The sequence below is a fragment of the Gorilla gorilla genome, chromosome 4 (assembly GCF_029281585.2).
Source record: "Gorilla gorilla gorilla isolate KB3781 chromosome 4, NHGRI_mGorGor1-v2.1_pri, whole genome shotgun sequence".
Taxonomy (NCBI): domain Eukaryota; kingdom Metazoa; phylum Chordata; class Mammalia; order Primates; family Hominidae; genus Gorilla; species Gorilla gorilla.
Genome location: NC_073228.2, coordinates 103,980,516 through 104,005,144, shown reverse-complemented (window position 1 = coordinate 104,005,144; position 24,629 = coordinate 103,980,516). Strand labels below are relative to the sequence as shown.

The window sequence follows — 24,629 nt, the reverse complement described above, 5'->3', positions numbered from 1 at the left end:
ATTAGCTTCTTCTGGGAAGGTCATCCAAGCACAGACATTATAGAAAATGTCTACTATATGCAGATATCCAAGATATTTCTTAGAGGTGCAATTTTGAAATATTCCGCATTAAAGTATAAACATAATCTTTACTTTACATGAATGTTCCAATAATTAATATGTTTGATCTGTCAATATGAGTGATACAAATTTAAGAAGAAAGGAAATCATTTGGATGTATTCAGTTTACACTAGGAACATGGCCCACAGTGCAGATGTCACTTATGGATACAAACAAGTTTCAAGTAGAAAGGAAATGAAACCATTTATATGAACACAATTTTAAAACTATAGTAAGAGTGTAGAAATATATTTATGTTAAGAGATTAAAACTATGTCAGAAATATAGACTAACTTCATAGGAAAACAAATAATATTTTATTTTTTAATTTATAGGTATACAATGCTGATAGCTCATTACACAAAAGGTAAAAATTCTTAAAGATACAAGGCAAAATTTATGCTTTCATAGGGTCAAATACTAATACTCTAGCTACAGGATTGTAAACTTTGATTGCTCTATTAGAATCGCTTAGAGTAAGAATACATTATAAGTGAAAACCATCGAAATAAATATTTTTCCATGCCCAGAACAAGGCAATATAGGAGGTATGTAAGCAAATGGAGATCAATGAAGAGGTAATTGGTGAAGAAATACAAATCCCTTATTTAAGATCTCACACACACACACAGACACACACACACACACACACAAAATGCTTCAAAGCTTAGGCAGTTGTTGAAAGCTTTGAAAAAAAGCAAAAGCGAAAACATAAAACTCTTACAAAATGACAACTTAAATATAGGGATCTTCTGTAAATTGATTAGATAAGCACACTGTGTGTGTGTGTGCGTGTGTGTGTGTGTGTTTATGAATGCACTGAAACAAACAGATACTGTATGTGAACCATTTTGTATGTAAAACATATGCAGTAATAAAGCACTTCATGAGAGTTCTTCACACAGAGATCTCACTGAGAAGAGCAGCAGTGATTTAATTGGGACTGGCTCTTAAAATGATTTTTATGTCAAAATTTTACATGCAAGATAGTACTTCTGGTTTATCAGAAAGCCTTGAGGCATTGAAAATTTGCTATTCTTATTTATTTGTAGATCCGCATTTTGCTATTCAGCTCCAAAAAAAAAAAAAAATTCCAAACAAATGCCACAGGTCTTCTTCCTCACCTGAAAAACATCAATTTAGTTTAATTTTCCTGGAAGTTACTAGTATTTTGTTGTTCTCCACTTACTGTTTTGCTATCCCTTTCCTTAATAAAGATACCTTACATCTTCAGCAAAACTACTTTCAAACAACTTTCAAATACATTTCCTCGTTTAATTTTAGCAGCAATTTATGGAAGTAGAAAGGTCTTGTTATCACCATATTAAATGAGTAAAAACAAACTTTAGAACATTTAGGTAGGAAGCTGAAGATCTTAAAATTAGTAAGGAGCTGAACCAGATAAGTAGCTTAGAACTTTCCGTGACTACAGCAATGTTCCTTGCATTTCAGCATCCTGCTGTTAGCTTTTTGTTAGTGATGAGCTGGTACTTCACAGGAACTTTTTGTGTAACTTTGTTTTGACACACTGTGTATCACTCAACATAATAAACCAAAGGCAGATTCTATCACAAACCCTGTTTTAATTTATAAGAGAAGGCAGCAAGTCATAATAGTATGATTACTCAAAACAGTTTATGTTGTTCCTCTCCCCATTATTTTTGTTGCCTTTTTTTGTTGTTGTATCTCGAGTGTATACACATGTGAATGTAAACAAGTAGCCATTGAATTTTATTAACTTTCATTCTCCAGGAACAGAAAACCAAACACTGCATATTCTCACCTAAAAGTGGGAGCTAAATGATAAGAGCTTATGAACCCAAAGAGGGAAATGACAGACACTGGGATCTACTTGAGGCAGAAGAGTGGGAGGAGGGAGAGGAGCAGAAAAGATAGCTATTGGGTACTGGGCTTAACACCTGGGTGATGACATAATATGTACGACAAACCTTCATGACACGTGTTTACCTGTGTAACAAACCTTCACATGTACCCCCAAACCTAAAATAAAAGTTTAAAAAAACCTTTTTTTGTTCTCATATTGTGCATTAGATCTCTAGATTTGTTTATCCTGTATTTCCACTATTTGATATCCTCTGACCTATATCTCCCCATTTCTTCTCCCCCTCCCACTGATGGTAACCACTGTTTTATTCTCTATCTCTGTATATTTGAGCTTTTTTTTGTAATTCCACATGTCAGTGATATCAAGCAATAGTTTTCTTTCTGTGTCTGCCTTATTTAACTTAACATAATGTCCTCTAGATCCATTCATGTTCTAGCAAACGGGTCTCCATATTTTTAAAGACTGATTAACTTTCCATTGTGTGCGTGTTTGTGTTTATACCGCATTTTCTTTATCCATTCATTCATAGATGAGCATTAGGTTGTTTCCATACCTTGGTTATTGTAGATAATCCTGAGTTTTTTGTAAGATTGTAGCATTTATTAAAGTGAAGAAATTTTAAATTTTAAAACCATACTAAGCCATGTAGAAAAATTTGTATTAAAAACAAAATCAAATAAACAAAAAGTGGACAGATATATACTAGAACCAATAATTAATAGGCTAAACATGCTATCTTAAATATGAGGCTTCTTTCATTTTGGCTATAATTTATTAATTAATATGGGAAACCTAGTTATTGGGTGCTCTCTTTTTATTAAAGGCATTTAGAAAACATTGTTTAGTTAGTATTATAGTTTAATTTTTTTTCTAAAACTGAGATTCATGGGATGTTAATGCAAGGTGCCCTTGATAGTATAAATGTAGAAATCACTACAATAGGCAGTAAAAATATCTGTATTCTGATGGGGCACAGATTTCCTGTAAGCCTACCTAAAATTGCCTGTTTTTTTTTCAGCTCACTTTTCCCTTGACTTCTAAAGCACATATTTACCTTGTTAAGAACTTTGTCAGCAAATGGATTTACTGATATGAGTCACCCTATGGACCTAGAGGCTGAATCTGATCCATGCTTCACTCTGTAAACAAGACAAGGCTATCAGTAATCTTACAACATGGACATCTATATTGGCTTCTTGTATTACAGCCAGACATATAACCAACTAATGGGAGAGGGAAGCCATAAATTACTGGATAACATTAGTGTTTGTGAACTACCCAATTTAGAACTGTATGTTGAAATCATAAGGCACTGAGATTACATGCTGCCTCTGCAAGTTTTGATTAGTGGAAACATCACAACGTTTTATCATTTATTTGCCTTTTGCAGTTAAAAACAAACTGCACTTTTGTTTGTTGTGCAGTTTGTATTGTAATCCACTTTAAAAAATCTACCTACATTTTGAACACTGTTCAAGTGAAGGTGCTCTATAAGCATGATTTTTTTTAATCTATGGCCCCATATACTAGGAACATTTGTTTACATGTCAAACAAGCTTCTTTAATATATTAACAATGAAAATATCTAGCCTAGCTGTCAAAATAAAAAGGTGGGGTATGGGAAATTGTTGAGAACATAGTCTGGAATAAAAATAATATAAATAAATTAATACATCTTTACCTTTTTCTTCCTTGACTACATGTGCCATTATCCACAAAAGCTAATACATATCCTTACCCTTATTCTCAGTTATTTAGTTTACTCTCCTCAACCCTTCCTCTTATAAAATGTTTCACCTTAAGTGTAGATTAAACATCTCTCTTCTGCAATTCAAAATAATATGTTTAATATATAGCTTCACTCATACTTACTTTATCTTACCTAGAGAAAGAAATATTTCTGTCCTAGTTCGGACATAAAGGCCTAGGAATTTATACTGTTAGATCACCAGGAGCCAAAAATTATCTGTTTTCAAAATTTTAACCAAATACAAATATTCTAATAAATAAGCTGTTGCCCTAGACAAATAACAGGAAGTAAAATATACAATGAATTATTGATTTTTGTTTCATTTCTTTTGGTCAAACTAGATAAACAACAAGATATTCTATGTAAAGAATAACCATTTTTCAAAGAATACCAATATTTTCCCTTGACATGACATTTCACAAAAAGGATTATTTCTTTCATATCTCACAGTACAAACTTAGAAAATGTTTTATTTTTGTGTTTGTTGTTCTCTTCTGAACTACCTCCTTAATGAGTTTGGCATTCTGCTATGTATTGGTCTATCTGCTATGAATGCCAGGATCTTAATACATACTTAAATTTAAACATTCTAATTTATCCTACCATTTCACACACACAACAGTTTGTGGAAAATGTATATTAGTAAAAAATTATGCATGGATTTCAAAAAGGTTTGTACCAAAATAAATTCTAACTTTTATGAATAAATTTTTAAATAATTGTTAAAATATATAAATAAATATTAATTTGTTACAATACATGTCAGTAGAATCTAGTTTGAGGGATTAAAAAGGATAAGAAATCAGTTTGAAAAGAGTCCTATCAGAACAATATGAATTGTGCTAAAATTGAAGCAAGAACAAACATTAAACTTATGGCAAAGCTTGGGTTGAATGATGGTAAAATCTTTGATGGTTTATGAAAAGTTTATGAAGACAATGACCCAAAGAACTCAGCAGTTCACAAATGGATAACTCATTCGGAAAAGGAATGAGATGATGTTGAAGATGAATGCTGCAGCAGCCTTCACATCAATCTGCAAAGAAAAAATTAGTCTTGTTAAGGTTAATGCCCTAATGAAGAATACCAATGATTAAAAGTACACACAATGGCCAACACCATAGAAATCTCAGTTGGTTCAGCTTACATAATTCCAACTGAAAAATAAGTTTAACAAATTTTCAAACTCAATGGGCACTAAAATATTTGTGCCCAGATCAGCTACTGACAAGATTAGAGATTTCAATGAAAATTTTAAACAACTGGGATCAAGATCTGAAGTATTTATTTGATGAATAGTAACAGAAGATGAAATATGGCTTTGCTAGTATGATCCTGAATACAAAGTACAATCAGAGCAATGGATACTAAGAAGTGTAACTGGTTCAGTCAAAGCAAAAGTGGACCTGTCAAGAGCAAATGCTGTGGCAACAGTGTTTTTTTTTGGATGCTCAGGGCATTTGTTTTCTGGACTTCCTGGAGGGTCAAATAACAATAGCATATTCTTATTAGGAGAGTGCTATGAGAAGGTTACCCAAAGCTGTTGTAGAATAGCACCCAGGAAATCTTCACCAGAGTCCTTCTCCCCATGAAGATGCTCCTGCTTATTTCTTTCATCAAATAAATGCAATTTTGTGAGAGTTTTGATGGGAAATCATTAATCATCCACCTCACAGTTTTAATTTGGCTCCGTCTGATTTCTCTCTGTTTTCTAATCTTAAACATCTGTAAAAAGGCACACAGTTTTCTTCAGTTAATAATGTAAAACAACCCTGCATTAACATGCTTAAGTTCCCACGACACTCAATTATTTGGGGATGAGCTACGTGGATGTTATCATTGCTTAAAAAAGTGCCTTGAACTTGATGGAGCTTATGTTGACAAATAAAATTTATATATTTTTTATTTTTAACTTTTGATTCTATTTTCTATGAACATTTTGAAGTTTGTATGAGTGTATGCTTTTATACACATATGTATGTGTGGGGTGTATGTGTGTGTGTATGACTTTTTAATCTTTTGAAGACTATGCATCATATATCTCTTCTGGGATATACCTTATACCAGATAAATGAAATAAAAATTATTGCTGAATGAATATGGAATTAATTTGTACATTTAAATATCAATGCCAATCATTTCAGTGGAAACCTAGTTTAGTCTTTTTAAATGAGTCTAAGTCATTACTATGTAAAGAAAAAATCAATCAATTTATATTCTTACATTATGCTTATATAAGAGATATCAATAGAGAAATAGGTGTAACAAAATATGGAGCTTTCATGGCAACTGTATACTTGTCTTGAATATTCTTACCTTTCTTGTCTAGTATATTTCTCCCCAAAATGACTTTAAAAGTCAAATTTCTAACATCCAAATGCATGTTAATAAATATTTTACATGACACTTTGTAAGTGAAAATATATTAAGAAAGTTTTTTGTAAAATAACCCTGCTCATATCAGTCTTTTCTTGCCTTTAACACTGTCAAAGATGACAGCCTCAATTAACGTTGCTCTTTTGACTCAGAAATTGTCAAACATTTCATTTTATCATTTCTACACTTGCCCCTAGACTTAGACATAAAAATGGGCAGCAATAATCATTAAACATGAAAAGCAGAACATTCCCTGTTAATGACAGAATGGCATAGGGTAATAGTAAGAAGGAGCAAGCAAGCAAGTAGATAAATATATTGACAGCTTGCTTTTAATAAATCAACACCCTTGAGCAGTTGCAAGCAAGAACCAGGCACTGTGACAGAAGAACATAGTGACAGATGGATTCTGAATAAGCTTTATCCCTCTTCTCTTTTATAAACCAGAAAGAAACAAATGAAAAGAAGAGGAATATGTGTGGATTTCCTGTCTCAAATCGTTACAAAGGCAAATACTCTACCTTAGGAACTTAGTAGACCATGTCAAGTAGTTAGAAAAAAACATATTTTCAGAAGGCAAACACACTTCCATAGATCACCTTCAAAGGAGAATCTGAACACTGAGGATTCCCTTGTCCAATATCTTGACAATAAAAATAATAAATGTTAGTGCTCCTCATTTCATTCCTATATATAGAGAGAGCTTATGGTGAAGGTCGTTATCATGGGGAAAACATCTTTGCTACTTTTGGCCTGTAGACTCTCAGGTTTGTTTGTTTTGTTTTCTAACTTTGGGCTTACAAAATGATGGAAAATATATTACTCAGGCTTTAAAGATGAATAGAATATATCCTAACTGCATTCTGAAACTTCCTAGCTGAGATATCTGAGAAGCTCAACTATATAATGGGGAAAAAGAAATAAAAGGAATCCAAATTGAAAACCAAAAAGTAAAACCAACCCTGTTTAGAGATGACATGATCCTCTACATAGAATATCCTAAGGCCTCTATAACAAAACATGTTAGAACTAATAAATAAATTTAGCAAAGTAGAAAGATTCAAAATCAACATAAACTAACTCTATTTATTTACACTAATAATAATCTATCCAAAAAAGGAAATTAAGACAAAATTCCTATTTACAATAATATCAAAATGAATAAGATATTTAGAAATAAATTTAAACAAGAATTTAAAAGGCCTGAGAATGAATAAGATATGTAGAAATAAATTTAAACAGGAATGTAAAAGGCCTGTACACTGGAAACTATAATACATTGATTAAATAAATTGAGGGACAAAAAAATGAATGGAAAGATAATCAGTTTTTATAAATTGGAAGAACTAATATGTTAAAATATCCAGATAGCCCAAAATGATCTACATATTCAATGCAAGCCCATCAAAATTGCAATGGCACTTTTCACAGAACATTTTTTAAAAATATAAAATTTGTATAGAATTGTTAAAGACAGAATAGCCAAAGCAATCTTGAGCAAGAAACAAAAAGTTGGAGAAATTACACTAATTTTAAATACAAAGCCATAATAATCAAAAGAGTGTGGTACTGACATAAAAAAAAGACAAATACACCAATAGAACAGAATAGAGGGCCTCAAAATAAACACATGTATTTATGATTCACTACTTTTCCACATGTCCACCAAGAAGATACAGTGGGAAAAAATATAGTCTCTTGAATAAATGGTAGTGGGAAAATCAGATATCCACATGAAAAGAATGAAACTGGATTTTTATCTTACACCATATGCAATGATCAACTCAAAATGGATTAAAAGCATAAACATATGAACTGAAATAATAAAACTCCTAAAAATTAAATAAAAAATATGCTTCTCAATATTGGCCTTGACAATGATTTGTTTGGATGTGACATCAACAGCACAGACAACAAAAGCAAAAATAAACATGTGGGACTACATCAAGCTAAAAAGCTTCTGCACAGCCTGAGAAACATCAACAAAATGAAAATGTAGTTTATGGATTAGGAAAAAATATTTGCAACCACTTATGTGATAAGGAATTAATATCAACAATATATTATCTGATAAGGGATTAGTATCCAAAATATATAAAAAATATATAAGGAATATATAAGGAACTCAAACCACTCAATAACAAAAAAATTAAAAATATAAAATAACCCTACTAAAAAACTGGCAAAGGACCTGCATAAAATTGAGACCTAAAAATGGCCAACGGGTAGATTAAAGGGGAGTTTTTTCCTTAGGACAAATCTTACAAAACTCCTCCTTCTTTCTATTGAATTTGTGGTGTCTTCCTTCAAAGCTAGTTTGACAAATTGCTTTTTTTTTCTCAGGTTTATTGAGATATAATTGACAGAAATTATATATAGTCAAGGTGTGCAATGTGATGCTCTGATATGCAAATGCATTGTATAATGTTTACCACATTCAAATTAACTAACACATCCACCAAGATACATAGTTACCAGTTTGCATGTGTGTGTGGATGTGTGGTAAGGACACTTACGATTTACTCTCTTGGTAAATTTTAAATATACAACACAGTATTATTAACTAATTATATTAATATTATTAGTATTATTAATAAGTATTAGTATTATTAATTATAGTCACCATGCTGCATACTAGACTCCAAGAACTTACTCATCTTCTAACTGAATGTTTGCAGTCCTTGACCAACACCTTCCCATAGTTCTCACCCCACAGTCTTTGCAACCAACTCTTCTACTCTGTTTCTGTGAGTTTGACTTTTAATGTATTTCACTGTAGTAGTCAATGTATTAACTAGGTAGCTCCCATCTAGTCGGTATACTTTAGTGAGCAACCAGTGCTATATGGATCAAAAGAGCCATTTCAGGGAAAATAAATATACCCTTTGTGAGTTCCAATTTAACCTTAGCCTAGGAATTAGCAGCTCACTGTATCAATGACATCCATGGCATAATATATAATAAAATTGAAGGTAAATATAAGCAGATAGGTATTTGATGACCTGATTTTAAATGCCATTTTAAGTGATTTTTAAATGATGACCTGATTTTAAATGTGATTTTTAAAATCACATGAAATCCGTCATCCTTCTTTTTAAGCTTTTTTATTTCCTACCATGCATTGATATTGAATCCATTCAAATTCTTATACACTAATTATAAACCTTTTTCCTTTAGATTAACTAATTTAGCTTAACTTTGATTTTAACAAAAAAAATTTGACTTATTTGAGAAATATATTATATAAATGTATCTTCACAGCATAACAGACTTGAACAGACTCTGAGACTTACCTTATTTGAGAAGCCACAAAGCACCGGAAGGACTTTACCAGTAAGGAGACTATATAATGTAAGGGTAGTGTTGTAGCCAATTGACCAATTCAGGATTGCTAAATATTATTTCTCACTTCTCACAAATTACAGACAAATTAATAAGCAATAGCAATCAGAGACTCACCCAGTAATTCAAATTAGTTTTTTATATCTTATGTGGACTCCAAGGTCATTTCGGAACAACAGCTCACACAAATAAATAAATAATAGAGGATTTGAAAGTTCTTTGTCAAATGGGATTCATTAGTACCATTATTTCTGTAAGAAATAGTACCATTATCTCTTTATGTGTTCAGAAGATTAGTCAGAATATATTTTGCTAATATATTTGGAGTACATATATAGAATATATTTAAAATATTTAGCAATGTAATGTATGTATCTACAGTATTTTACCTATCATACAGTCTAAGAAGTAAAGCCATACCTATCACTGCTCTCTGTCTATTGGCCTCTCATGTATTTCCACTGCTTGACTCCTCTGAAACCACTGTCCGAAATTTTCTGTTTATCAATCCATTGCTTACAAAAGTATATATGTTTAATATGCATACATAAGTATATATATTATGTGATATGTAAATACATGCTTTATCATGTAAATGTTATGATATATAATCTATAATATAGGATACATATATCACAAATGAATATGTATAATTTATCATATATATGAAAGTGTGTATTATATATAACAGTATATAACATATGCCATGTATATCACACATAAATTGATATAAAATCTGCCTTATCATCTATACATAGATTTTATTATATGTACTTTAATGTGTATATATAATATATCATATATACCATATATACATGTGTTTAAATATGTTTATATATATCTAAGAAATGTAACATTTGTTTTGAATTTATAAAGAGGCTGTCATATTGAATATACTCCTCTAGAACTTGATATTTTCTTACTAGTCACCTACATTCAACAAAGTTTTCTCCCTTTTTTTTTGGTAAAATTTACTTCTAGTATCCTTTCTTTATCTTCTTAATTATGCCTACTTTTCAATCATTATACTGTCCCTGTCTTCCATCATTTTTGTGGACCAATTTTGTCATCAATATGTCTACTCTGTAATTAAATAAATAACTTTGGTTTTGTTGTTTACTGGTTCCTGATCTTTTGATTATTTTCTCATTTCCTTTGCTTTCTTTCAATTTATTCTATTGTTACTTTCTTAATTCTTAAGTTGAAAACCCAGTCTGTTGATTTGCTGTTATTCTTCTTTCATAGTATAAACATTCAGAGCTTTAGGTTTTATTCAAATCATCAGTTTCACTTACTACACAAATTTTGATGTAATGGTTTTTTTGTAATTCCTTTCTACATGGTTTAAAAGTTCATCATTTCTTTAACTCGTATGTTAAATAGAATATATTTAACATTCCAAATATATATTTTACATTAAATTTTCATTATGAACTTCTAATTTAATTTTATTGTGCTCTGAAAATATAGTCTGTATAATACAAATTATTTGAATTTTACATTGCTATATAAGGAATTATGTAATAAATTTATATAAAATTTCCATATGTACTCTACACTTCCACATTAAGCTCATGAACTTTATTTAAATCTTTATCTCTTTTCTTCCCCTTCTCCTTTTACTCCCACCTGACACCTGTCTGCTCTCTCTCTTCTTTCTTCTCTGGTTCAATAATCAATAACTGAGATATACATGAGAGAATCATCCACTGCTATTTTGGTAGACTTTTTAGTTTCTCACTCTTATTTTAATCAATATTTTACTTTTATCTTTATAATTTTGATAGGTCCATCAATATTTGTGATCTTTATCTTTCAGATGAATTTAACATTGTCATTATGTAGTCATTAACATAGCTATATCAACTATTTGCTTAATTAATATTTACCAAATTTTAAATCTTCAATCTTTCTGTTTTCAGAATTAAATTATATTACTTGCAGAAAGACCATCACTGATTTCTTTTTAAAATAAAATCTGACAATCTTGTATAATTTAAGTATTCTTATTGTAGATTAATATATCTTCTCAGCACTGTTTCCAGTTATCAATCTCTCTACTCATGAAAGTTAAGAAATTCTTCCTATGATAATTACTGACTTTATATATTAAGTAAACAGATTGTTTTCTTAAAGAAATGTTTATTACTGAAATAGTCACCATTTTCAGAGAATACTTTAAGATGATTTGAAATTCATATTTACAAAAATTCTATTTACCTCTACATTTAATGACTATTAGTCAAGTCGTAATTTTACTGTCTATAAGGATTCTTAAGATGTGGGTCTTATTCTCAAGGCATTTATCATCCAGTTAATGTTCTCAATCCATGCAAGTCTCTGAGAAGTCAATCTATTTAAAGTGGATCTTAACAAACTATCATATTAAATACCTGTCTAATCATGTTCTCGTCAACGTCATAGCCATCGTTACCAGTATTCACCATCCTTCACTGACTTTTATTGAGCTCACTGCAGTATGAGTGTGTAATGCTACTTATGCTATTAAAATATTTACCATATATACATGTAGGAGAGAAAAAGTAGTATCTTTTTCTCACTTGTTGCCAAATTCATGGCTGAGACACCTATAATAAAAGATAAAATAATAAGAGAAATATCAATTTTATGGGACATGAGAGCCTTCGGAAATGAAGACCCAAATAAATAGATTAGTCTGCATATTTTTATGAGCAATCAGGTAGAAGTATGATTGGAGGACAAAAAGGAATGATCTAATGGTAACACACCGCAGGGAACTGAGCAGTGTATCTGAGTTGGTTCAGATTGTTCTTTGTATCGCACAGTCTTTAGAGATAAGGACATTCTTTTCCTCTGAATATAGGAGGACCACCTCTGGAATGAGTGTCTATGACCCACTTTAGAGAAAGGTCAAAGAATTCTTTTCTGGCCTACTTCAGGGGAAATTGATAGAAGAAGGTCACAGAGACTTTCATGCTTCTGTTCATTTCTCAAATTCCTTCAGCTTAAAATACTCAGTATGCCAAGTAGCCATATTTTGAAATATATTTTAAACTTAAAAGGCATATATTTGAAATTATTATATTTCTGTACACTTTGACTAAAAATAGTCAAAGGCTTTTCATGATTTATTAAGTGAAATGATCTTAGGCAAAAATTCAAATTTCTCCTCAAAATCATGATATGTATTCTGACCAATCTCTCCACTATAGAAATTTATCCTATACCTTCAATATTCCTTAGTGCCTTCCACATCATCCCAAACTCACTGTTATTCATTCTTTTCCATAATTTGAATTATTTATTTAGTACTCCATACACTATGCATTTAATGTAGTAGCTACCATAGTGAGCAAAACAGATTTGATCCCTAGCCTAATAAAACTTTCAGTTTTGTTAAACATTCTTATACTAACTCATTCCGTCAAAAATTCTACTACTCTCTTAAGCTATCGTATCAGTAAGATTTTAAGAACTCTGAAGAAGAAAATTCAAAAACCATACCCAATTTCTCCTCTAGATATAATCACTATTAAAACCCTAAGCAGTTTTCAAGCTCAATTAAAAGTCAACGATTGCCAAATAAATTGCCCTAATTTCTTTGACCAGGTAAAATATCTCCTTTCTTTTGAATTGTAAAAGCACTTGAAAATTGCCTAATAACACATTATATTCTGTCTTGTATTATAAATATCTATATATTTGTTTTTTATTGTTATCCTAGAATCTTGAGATTTGAGACCTTTTATGTGATACTTAGCAAATAGTACTTATCCTATAAATATTTGTGCAGTTTAAATTACTTGGTGTTGTTTCTCCACTACTTTCTTTATACCACTTTACATACCACTTTATTTAGACTTCAGGTATTTGGTCATGAGATAGAAATTGCACAGATTAAAGAGAAAATTCATAAGCATGACTTAAGTATGCATACAATGTGGTTTAGTAGTTAAGACTGTTTCAAGAATCTGATAGTCAATATACAATTTCCAAATGTGTCAAAAATTTCAGATTTTACAGCAAAACCTGTATTTCCTCATATATAAAATAAATATGGTAAACATCTCCCTTATACCATTGTTTTAAGAATTGAATGAGGTTAAGCAGGTAAGAGGCTAGCATGCTTTAAGTATAATACATTATAAAGACAGTTTTTATTATCTTGTTAATTTGTTATTTTACATCAAGTCAATTTGGTTTTGTATCATTCAAATATGGATATATGTGTGTGTGTGTGTGTGTGTCAGTGTACTTAAAGCACAAGTGGAATTTGTACTGCGTTTGAAATCCATACAGGTTTTTAAGTTGCCCCTGCCAATACTCTCCAGCCAAAGACCGTAAGAAACACTCCACAGGGAATAATGAGGCTTCTCATTTAGGGAATCTTAGAAAGGATGTATAAGATTTAAACTTGTGGTAGGTGATTTGGGAGTGATAAAGGAAGCATAGCTTGCCTATAGTTTATGTGTTGTTAGGAAGCGAGAGTAAATTTAGATTGGGAATAACAATAATGTGTATCTAGAAGGAAAGAGGATTAGAGTGAGGCCAAATGAAATTAGCAAAGAAGCAGCTTTCAAGCTATTAACTATCATTTGGTTATTTTTATGCTTAGGAAAATAGTAATGTTTGTTGTTAGTTGTCAGACTTGATTACACAGTGTTGTTTTTTTTTTTTCTTGTTGATCTATTATGGTCACAGAGTGGCCTTGTTTGATGATATTCTGTGAAATGCCTTATGTTCACCAAGAGAACACCAAGGCATTGAGGGCCAGGCTGACAGCTCTTTGCAACACGAAGGACAAGCAGATTGTACTCAGCCAGGCTGTGGCTCTTAGTGTTGTTTTTCTCTGTTACCTGTCAACAAAACTTCACATATTCATTCCAAAACAGTTAGTTGCTAAGGTAGAAAGTGTAATAACACTGATCAAAACTGGAAACAAATTCTTAACAAATGCAACTTATTTTTTCTTTTCTTTCATGGACTTTATTATAAAATAGTAGGTATAAACATTGATCAAAATGTTCTAAACAACTATGATATTGCACCTGTATCATTTGCTACAAAGGAGAGGTAAATGATGGTATGGTAACTAACAGAAAGCGAGGTTAGCTAACACTATACCGGAAATTAGCAAAGATTTATCAGAGGAAGTCACAACTTATTTGAGATCTATAAAAAGGAAAAAGACGTAACAAAGTAAACAAGGAAAGGAACAGTACTCCAGAGAGAGAACATATCTAAAAACATCCTGTATCCTGTGTGCCAGCACTGAAGATTGGTGTAAGAAGAAAAAAAAGCCATAGGTAGAGTCAAATCATATGTGTATTTGACAGAGGTCCAGATGAGAGGCTAAGAATAGCTGAAAAAATGGGATGATGGCCAGAGAGGAAAAAGAAGATAGATGCAAGTATATTTATGCATTAAACATGGATAATATTAAATTGACATATTTAATAACTAATTAGTCAAAATAGAGACTCCTAATTTTTTGATTTGAGGAACTGTGCTTATAGTGTCAATCACTTATTTAGGGAAGAATGATAATGTATCATTTTTAGGAGAGAAAAAAATTAATTCCTGCATAAGATGGAATCTCAAATGGTTTAGAATCAGTTAATCTCATGTGGGCCCCAGAATAAACAGATCTACAACTCATAGAAAATGATAGGGCTAGAGATATGAATTTAAGAATGGACTATAAGTGAAAATTAAATTCATTTTGTGAGTTTTGCCCTTGTTAAATAGTTTTTGCTTATGTGTTGTATTTTAAGATTAGCCTAGGCTGGGCGTGGTGGCTCACGCCTGTAATCCCAGCACTTTGGGAGGCCGAGGCGGGTGTATCTTCTGAGGTCAGGAGTTTGTGACCAGCCTGGCCAACACAGTGAAACCCCGTCTCTACTAAAAATATAAAAAATAAGCTGGGCACGGTGGCAGGTGCCTGTATTCCCAGCTACTAGGGAGGCTGAGGCAGGAGAATCTCTCGAACCTAGGAGGCAGAGATTGCAGTGAGCTGAGATTGTGCCATTGCACTCCAGCCTAGGCAACAAGAGTGAAACTCCATCTCAAAAAAAAAAAAAAAAAGATTAGCCTAAAAATTAAACTGATGTCCTCAGATCTTTAGAGTGAATCTGAAACTCTAAATCAAATAAAGAATTATTAATTTCTGTTTAAGATGTTGGAATAAGATCTCTGGGATCAGGTGAGTGCTAGGAAAAAAAGCTGAAGTTCTCCCAGCACATCATAGTTTATATATTTAATCTGTTAAACCAGATTATGTGGTTTTCAGTGGAAATGTTTTTCTTTGAGGCGAAGATTAACAAAGGTGGTCTAAGGAACAACTGAGTGTACCGTCTATTGAAACCTCTCCTTTCTTAGGCCTTCTTGCTCGCATTTTTTTCTTCTTTCATGTAAAAGACTTCTGATATTCTTTGTTATTGGTTTTATGATCAGGTCTGTCTTGGTACCTGTAAACAAGAACCATACCAGAAATATATTGGTTGTGTTTACAAGAGTATTGTATTTACAAGAGTCTAGGCATATATACATATATATTTGCAAACTATATATTTGATAAAGAGGCTCAATTTATTCACAGTTATGTAGGCCTAACAGGAAACATGACTGGGGGGGGGGGGGTCCCAGGAAACTTGCAATCATAGTGGAAGGTGAAAGGCAACCAGGCAAAACTTACCATGGTGGCAGGAGAGAGAGAAAGTAAAGGGGAAATTGCCACACACATTTAAACCATCAGATCTCAAGAGAACTCACTCAGTATCATAAGAACAGACAGGAGGACATCTGACCCTATGATCAGTCACCTCCCACCAGGCCCCACCTCCAATTTGACATGAGATTTGGTTGTGGACACAAATCCAAACACTGTCATTCTGCCTCTGGTGCCTCCAAAACTTCATGTCCTTCTCACATTGCAAAATACTATTATCCCTTCTCAAAGAGTCCCGCTGTCTTAACTCACTTCAGCATTAACTTAAAAGTTCACAGTCCAAAGCCTCATGTGAGCAAGGTAAGTCCCTTCTGCCTGTGAGCCTAGACCATTAAAAAAAAAAATAGTTACTTTCAAGATACAATGGGGTTACAGGCAAGCATTGTGTAAATTCTTTCATTTCACATGGGAGAAATTGGCCAAAACAAAGGGGCTACTAGCTCCATGAAAGTCAAAACCACTCAGGACTGTCATTAAATCTTAAAGTCCCAAAGTAATCTCCTTTGACTCCATGTCTCACATCGAGGGCACACTGATGCAGATGTGGGCTCCCTAGGCCTTGTGCAGCTCCATCCCTGTGCCTCTGCAGTGTATACCCCCTGCAGCTGATTTCTCAGGCTGGCATTGAGTGCCTGCATCTTTTCCAGGTGAACAGTGCAAGCTACTGGTGGATCTAGCACTCTAGTGTCTGCAAGATAATTGCCCTCTTCTCACAGCTCCACTAGGCAGTGGGGATTCCACGTGGGGACTCCAACCCCAAATTTCCCCTCTACATTGCCCTTGTAGAGGTTCTCCATGAGGACTCTGCCCTAGCAGCAGACTTCTGCCTGGACATCCAGGCATTTTCATATATCCTCTGAAATCTAGGTGGAAGTTCCCATACCTCAACTTTCGATCCCTGTGCTCCTGCAGGCCCAACACCACGTGGAAGCTGACAAGGCTTGGGGTTTGCACCCTCTAAAGCAACAGCCAGAGCTGTACATTGCTTCCTTTTGGTCATGGCTGAAGTTGGAGTGGCTGGGACCCAGCGCACTATATCCCGAGGCTGCAAAGAGCAGCAGGACCCTCCTGGGTCTGGCCCATGAAATCATGTTTCCCTCCTAGGCCTCCAGACCTGTGATGGGAGGGGCTACTGCAAAGGTCTCCGAGGCATTTTCCCCACTGTCTTGGTTATTAACATTAGTCTCCACTTTACTTCAAACTCTTACACTCTTCCTCCCTTTTAAATATGAGTTGCAATTTCAGACCTTCTCTTTCTTTATGCAAATGGGCATAGGCTTTTAGGAACAGCAAGGCTACATTTTCAACACTTTGCTGCTTAACAATTTCTTCCACCAGTTACACTAAGTTGCACTAAATCACACTAAATCATGTCTTCAAGTTCAAAAATCAACACATCTTTAGAGCACAGGCACAAAACTGCTAGTTTTTTGTTTGTTTTGCTTTTTTTTTTTTTTTTTTTTTGCTAAAGCATAGCAAGAGTGACCTTTGCTCCAGTTCCCAGTAAGTTCCTCATCTCCACCTCAGCCTGGACTTCTTTGTCCATATCACTATCAGTATTCAAGGTCACAACCATACTTTAGGAAGTTTCAATATTTCCCACATCTTCCTATCTTCTTCTGAGCCCTCACGACTGTTCCAACCTCTGCCTGTTACCCAGTTCCAAAGTTGCTTCCACATTTTCAGGTATCTGTATAGCAATATCCCACTCCTGGTGCCAATATTCTGTATTAGTTATTTCTCACAATGCTATAAAGAAGTACCTAAGACTGGGTAATTTATGAAGAAATTTAATTTACTCAGACTTAACAATAAGCATTACTGGGAATTTACTCAGACTTAACAGTAAGCATTACTGGGAAGCCTCAGGAAACTTACAATCATGACAGAAGGTGGAGAGAAAGCAGGCATATCTTACAATATGCACGAGAGGGAGAGAGAGAGAGGGAGAGCACACAAAGGGGAAGGTGCCATACACTTTTAAACCATCAGATCTCATGAGAACTCACTCACTATCATGAGAACTCACTCACTATCATGAGAACAGCAATGGGAAATCTACCCCCTTAATCCAGTCATCTCCTACCAGGCCCTTCTTCCAATTAGACATGAGATTTGGGCGGTGACACAAATCCAAACATATCAGTACATGACTTAAAGGAATATAGTAGTAAATCAGTCTGTTACCGTATCAGAATAACTTTAAAACAAATGGTTTCTTGTTAGAATTTTTGTTTAAACTAATGATATAATGTTTATTGACTAACAATTTATGACATAGAGAAGCATTCAATAAATCATTTTTCTTATTCATTTATTTCATTTTTTCATTTTCTGTTTCATTGTTAACGTTTTGATCAGTAATGTGTCATCTATGCTTTTATCTAACTGAAGGATCTATAGTACATTCCCATGATATCCCAGCCATTATTTATAGGCTCTCATTATATTTTTCACACTTAAATTGTTCCTACAGATTACAGATGACAGCTTCTTCACAAACAATACAATTCATAACTACTTGAGACCAATGGTAACATTGATTTGCCATTTGTTAGTGCAATCCAAAACCTCTAATAATCCATCTATAGTCAGAGATTTATAAGTAAGATCCTTTTGCCTTGCCCATAAAGTTTTATTTTGTAGGTATAGGGTACTGCCATAATTATTCATTTTTAAAACATTCTCCAAGTGACTCTGATACACACTCAAGCTTTTGATTAAAAAAAACTAAAATGAGCCTGCTCTCTCTAGTCTGAATAGTAACATCATATAGAAAAAATATTTATAGTAAATAAACAAAAGTAAACAGAAAGCAACTATGATTCATAAACTAATAATGAGCTACTATTGGCAAAAGTGTACATTTGAGATCTTGAATACTTCTGAATTCTCAGGCTTATAGTTCAGTAATAGTTTAAGAGAAAACATGCATTACTAGACTTGAAGAAATGGATGTTTATTTAAATTTTAAAAAATACTTTATATTTCAAGTTTTTTTCCGATATGATTCTATTTATTGGAGAATATTTACCTTTTTTCTTTTTTTTAATTAGATACCAGCATACTTAAAAAACTTGGCCATTTCTGATGAAATATATTATGCCAAGAAAACTATATTGCCAGTACAAAAAAAGTATTAATTGATTTCCACCTGTATCTTCTAAGATGGACCTTTTAAAATGACTTCTAAAATTCTCTCAGTGTTTTATTAATTATGCTGTACTTTGGAGTAAAGTTTTAGTTCAGGTAAACTTTTCATTAACAGAAAAGTTAGTCATTTACTACCCAGAAATTTTATAAAGTATGACAATGGATATCCTGGTCTTTTGAGCTTTTGATCTCTGAAACATCTTAGTCTTTTTTTTTTTTCCAAAAGGAATGTATGATTATATTGTGGCTACTTTCCTTTGGGTAAAATAAATTGTCAATGGTGGCAAATGGTGGCAAACATTTTATGTTCCCAGAAATGTAGCATTTGGATTTAGAAACTGGAGCACGGAGACCATCTTAAATCAAAATAAGTGAATTTTTGGCAACACTGTCTAGCCAACCAGCTAGTTCTGGCTGCTTTGCCAATAAGTTACTTTGAGAAATGCTTGCAATGTTCTAATCAAATATGTACAAAGTTAAATTAGGAAAGTATAGAAAAATTATTACAATTATTGGGAAAAGTAAATAAAGACAGCATAATAAAAAGAAGGATCTCAGTTATTTCACTTTAGCTCACCTTATTTTAATAAAAAACAGAGATAGACATATGGAGAGATCATTAACTAGTTTTTTATTCATACATATATTAAGAAAATCGTATAACTTATAATGGAGATAAAATATGCACACATTAAACAAATCATGATTCAATAGTTAAATAGAGGCCTAAAGTTCCAGTGGTCACAGAACAGTATTTGAACTGAAGAATCATGGAGAGCTTCAAGGAGAATAAGTTATTTGTGGAAGTAAATAATTGGTAGGATTAAGCCAATTGTAACATTGTATGAAAAGAAGGTCTGTGAGCTTCAAAGGTTAAATGTGATGATATCCACAATCTTTTAATTTAGTTTCATTTAGTTTTCTCCATTTATGTGTCAGTGACTTTTAAACAGTTAAAAATCTATTAACTGTGCTGTGTGTAGATGATGATCTTTATTCTCGCGTCTAAAAACAATAAATAGGAGGTGCACGAAAATGCGATATAATGATACACGTGCATCTTAGGGAAAGTCTAAAAAGATGATCCTTGAGTGTTTAGATAATTCTACCTTTTGGAATCAGATTAATATTTAAGTGAATTTACTCAATGCAACCACCAATAAATAAAGATGTGCTATCTCTTGCAATTGAGCAAAACATTTACATTAGAATAATGTCACTCAGAGAATTATTGCTATTCTCACACCAGAGGATAATCTTTTACATTCTCATCACTCAGCACTAATTTTGTTTCAAAAAGATGAACAAATGACATAATTTAACACAGACATCATACTGTCAGTATGCAAGTAACTGGTGAAGGCAAAAAGGAGTATATTTCCTGATAATGGGTAAGTTCCACATTTAGGTATCTAAACCTTGTCAAGATTTTAAGTCTCATTTTGTATGCAGGTAGGCAATTCTGGTGTAGCAGATTTAACATTCTTCTCTAATTTAGTTCAGACTTTGAATTTTCTTCAGAAGAATTGGGTAATTTTTTGAAGTGTTTAGCTTTGTAATTATTTTATAAATTATAAAACAAAATTCTGTATTTTTTACAACAATCAGATGAAGCAATATGCGAACATAGAAAAGAGTAATCAGTCACAGATATGAAAAAGAGGTTATCACAAAGACTCTGACTTCAAGGTATTCTCAATAGTCCTATGAACTTCAGCCCATTCATTATCAATTAGTTTCCATATCTAAACATGGCAGATGGCAAATTGTTCTTCAAACAGTAACATATAATAATTTTAAGAGTCAGGGAACAATAACAGCAGAGAAAAAATCTTTAGAAAGGTTTTACAGGCAAGCTGAAGTAGTTTCTGGTTTTGAAAGTTCCATTTATCCATATCAGATGAATCATAATCACACACACACACACACAAATCTATCTATCTATCTATCTATCTATATATATACTAGTGAGATACCTATAGATATCTCACTAGATACCTATAGGTATCTCACTACTGTGCTGCCGGGACCCTGAATTTTTAAGATATTATTTTATTTAATTCACACAAACAGTAAAGTTGGTATTATCTTTATTTATTTCAAATGTATTTATTTTATATTGACAGATGAAATTGTATGTATTTATCATATGCACCATGGAGTGTATACACATTGTGGAATCGTTAAACATAGCTAATTAAAATGAGCATTACCTCACATAGTTATTATTTTCGTTGAGAAGATATGACATCCACTCTCTTAGCATTTTTTAAGGATATAATTTATTGTCAACAACTATAGTAAATATGCTATACAATAGATCTCTTAAGCTTATTCCTCCCATCTAACTGTAATTTTATATCCCATGACCAATATCTCCTCAACACTTTACCACCCCTATCACCCCAGACTCTGGTAATAACCATTCTACTATCTACCTCTATGAGATTAACATTTTAAAATTCAACATATAAATGATAGAATGCCACATTTATCTTTCTGTGTCTTGCAATTTTATTTAACGTAATGTCCTGGGATTCATCCATTTTGTCACAAAAGTCAAAATTTTATTTTATTTTATTTATTTATTTTTTTACTGTTGAAGAACATTCCATAGAGTGTATATACCACATTTTCTTTAACAGTTCCTTTGTTGATAGATATTAAGTTGCTTCCATATCTTAGCTATTCTGAATAATGCTGCAATAAACATGAAAATGTAGGTATCTTTTTGACATGTTGATTTTTATTTTGTTTGCATGTAAACTCAGCAGTGGGATTGCTGGATAATACAATAGTTCTATTTTTAATTTTTTGAGGAAACTTTATACAGTTTCCATAATCACTGTACAAATTTACATTCCCACCAACATTGTACAAGGGTTCCTTCTTCTACTGTCATCAACACTTATTTATTGTCTTTCTGATATTAGCCATTCTAATATGTGTGAGGTGATACCTCATAGTGGTTTTGATTTTTCATATCCTTGATGATTAGTAATGTTGAATGTTTTTTATATACCTGTTGGCTATTTGCATGCCTTCTGAAAAATGTCTATTCAGATCTTTTTCCCATTTTTTAAAATCAGGTTGCTTTTTCACTATTGACTTGTGTTTCTTCTATATTTTGGATATTAACCCCTTATCAAACCTATGGTTTGAAAATAATTTCTCCCATTCTGTAGGCTGTTTATTAATTCTGTTGATTGTTTCCTTTGCTGTACAAAAGTTTTTTAGTTTAATGTAATCCCATTTACCTATTTTTGCTTTTGTTGTCTCTGTTTGATATAAAACAAATTGCCCTGATCAATGTTAGATCTCTTGATCAATGTTAAATCTCAGCTCTGAAACTATGAAACCTCTAGAATGAAACATAGTATTTCCCTCATGTTTCATTCTAGAGGTTTCATAATTTCAGAGCTGAGTTTTAAATCTTTAATCCATTTTGAGTTGATGTTTGTACATGATGAGATATAAAGGCCTATTTTCATTCTTCTGCATATGGATATCCAGTGTTCCCAGAACCATTTATTGGAAAAACTGTCCTTTCCCCATTGTGTATTTTTGGCACCTTGTTGAAAATACATTGGCTATAAATACATGGAGTTATTTCTGGTCTCTGTGGTCTGTTCCATGGGTCAATGTGTCTGTTTTTATGTAAGTACCATGCAGTTTTGGTTAATATAGCTTTTAATATATTATGAAGTCTGGTAGTGCGATGGCTTCAGCTTCATCCCTTTTGCTCAAGATCATTTTGGTTATTAGGAAACTTTTACGGTTTCACACAAACGTTATTTTCTTCTGTTTCTATGAACAATATCACTGATATTTTGATAAGGATTATATTGAATCTACAGATAATTTGGATTAATATGGATAGCTGAAAACCACTATCCATGAACACAAGGTATCTTTTTATTTATTTGTATGTTCTTCAATCTCTTTCATCAATGTTTTCATAATGTTCAGACAGATATCTGAAAGTAGATAATCTTTTATATCCTTGGATAAATATATTTCTAAATATTTTATCCATGTTGAGATTATAATAAATGGGACTGTCATCTAGATTTCTTTTTCACATAGTTCACTGTTAGTTTATAGAAATACTATTGATTTTTGTATGTTGATTTTGTAGCCTGAAACTTTACTGAATATGAAAACTAGTTCCAATAGTATTTTTTGGTAGAGTCTCTAGGTTTTCTCTATATAAAATCACATTTTTGGCAACCAGGGACAATTTAAATTTTTCCTTTCCAATATGGATGCCTTTTATTTATTTCTCTTGCCTAATTGTTCTGGCTAGGACCTTTATGGTACGTTGAATAGAAGTGGTGAGAGTGGAGGTCCTTGTCATTTTCCAGATCTTAGTGGAAAAGATTTCAATTTTTCCCCATTGAGTATGATGTTAGCACAGGGTTTGCTATACATAGCCTTTATTGTCTTGAGGTACAATTCTTGTATACCTACTTGGTTGAAAGCTTTTTTTTATTTTGAAAGAATGTTGAATTTTGTCAATTTTTTTCTGCATCTATTAAAATGATCATATGATTTTGTTCCTCATTCTATTAATATGGTGTATCACATTTACTAATTTGCATAGGTCAAATGATTCCTGAATCACAAGGATGAACCTCACTTGATCATGGTGAATGTTCTTTTGTTTTCAAATCTTTATCATTAATAATTATGGATACATAATAGTTGAACCTATGTATTGGGTACATGTGATATTTTGATAGAAGCATACAATGTGTAATGATCAAATCAGGGTAATTCAATATCTAGCAATTCAAGCATGTATTTCTTTTTGTTAGAAACATTCCAATTCCACTCTTTTATTTATTTTGAAATATACAATAATTATTGTTGTATATATATAGCAAAACTATATTTGCTCTATTGTGCTAACAAACATGAGATCTCATTTCTGCATTTTTGTACCCATTAACCATCCTTTCATTATCTCTACCTCCCCACTACCCATTCTAGTGACTGGTATCCATCATTCTACTCTCTATTTTTATGAGTTCAGTTTTTTTTGTTTTTGTTTTTATGTTCTTTTTTTTGTTTGTTTATTTTTTAGCTCTCATGTATCAGTGAGAGCATGTGATATTTGTCCTTTTACAAATGGATTATTTCACTTACCTCCAGTTCCATCCATGTGGTTGCAAATGACAAGATCTCATTCCTTTTACGGCTGAATAGTACTTCATTGTGTTGATGCACACTACCTGATTCCATATCTTGGCTATTATGAATAGTGCTGCAACAAACATGGAAGTACAGATATCTCTTCAATATGCGGCTTTCCTTTCTTTGGGATATACTCAGCAGTAAGATTGCTGGATCA

The 24,629-nt window shown here is 32.4% G+C and overlaps 2 long non-coding RNA genes across 3 annotated transcripts in view; one reads left to right on the top strand and one right to left on the bottom strand.

The window, feature by feature from the left end:
• The window catches only part of LOC109026852 (uncharacterized), a 472,799-nt gene that overhangs the window by 336,022 nt on the left and 112,148 nt on the right, over positions 1 to 24,629 (top strand). The window contains exon 4 of one of the 2 annotated variants that reach the window (XR_008679901.2): positions 2,965 to 3,791. The exons of the other annotated variant lie outside the window; for it this stretch is intronic. This is a non-coding gene — a long non-coding RNA (uncharacterized lncRNA). Of the gene's footprint in view, positions 1 to 2,964; positions 3,792 to 24,629 lie in introns of those variants that run through there. 2 annotated transcript variants of the gene reach the window in all.
• The window catches only part of LOC134758572 (uncharacterized), a 92,719-nt gene continuing 73,389 nt past the window's right edge, over positions 5,300 to 24,629 (bottom strand). Inside the window, exons 2-3 of the long non-coding RNA XR_010133911.1 lie at positions 15,748 to 15,863; positions 5,300 to 5,421 (exon numbers count right to left, since the gene is read on the bottom strand). This is a non-coding gene — a long non-coding RNA (uncharacterized lncRNA). The remainder of the gene's footprint in view (positions 5,422 to 15,747; positions 15,864 to 24,629) is intronic.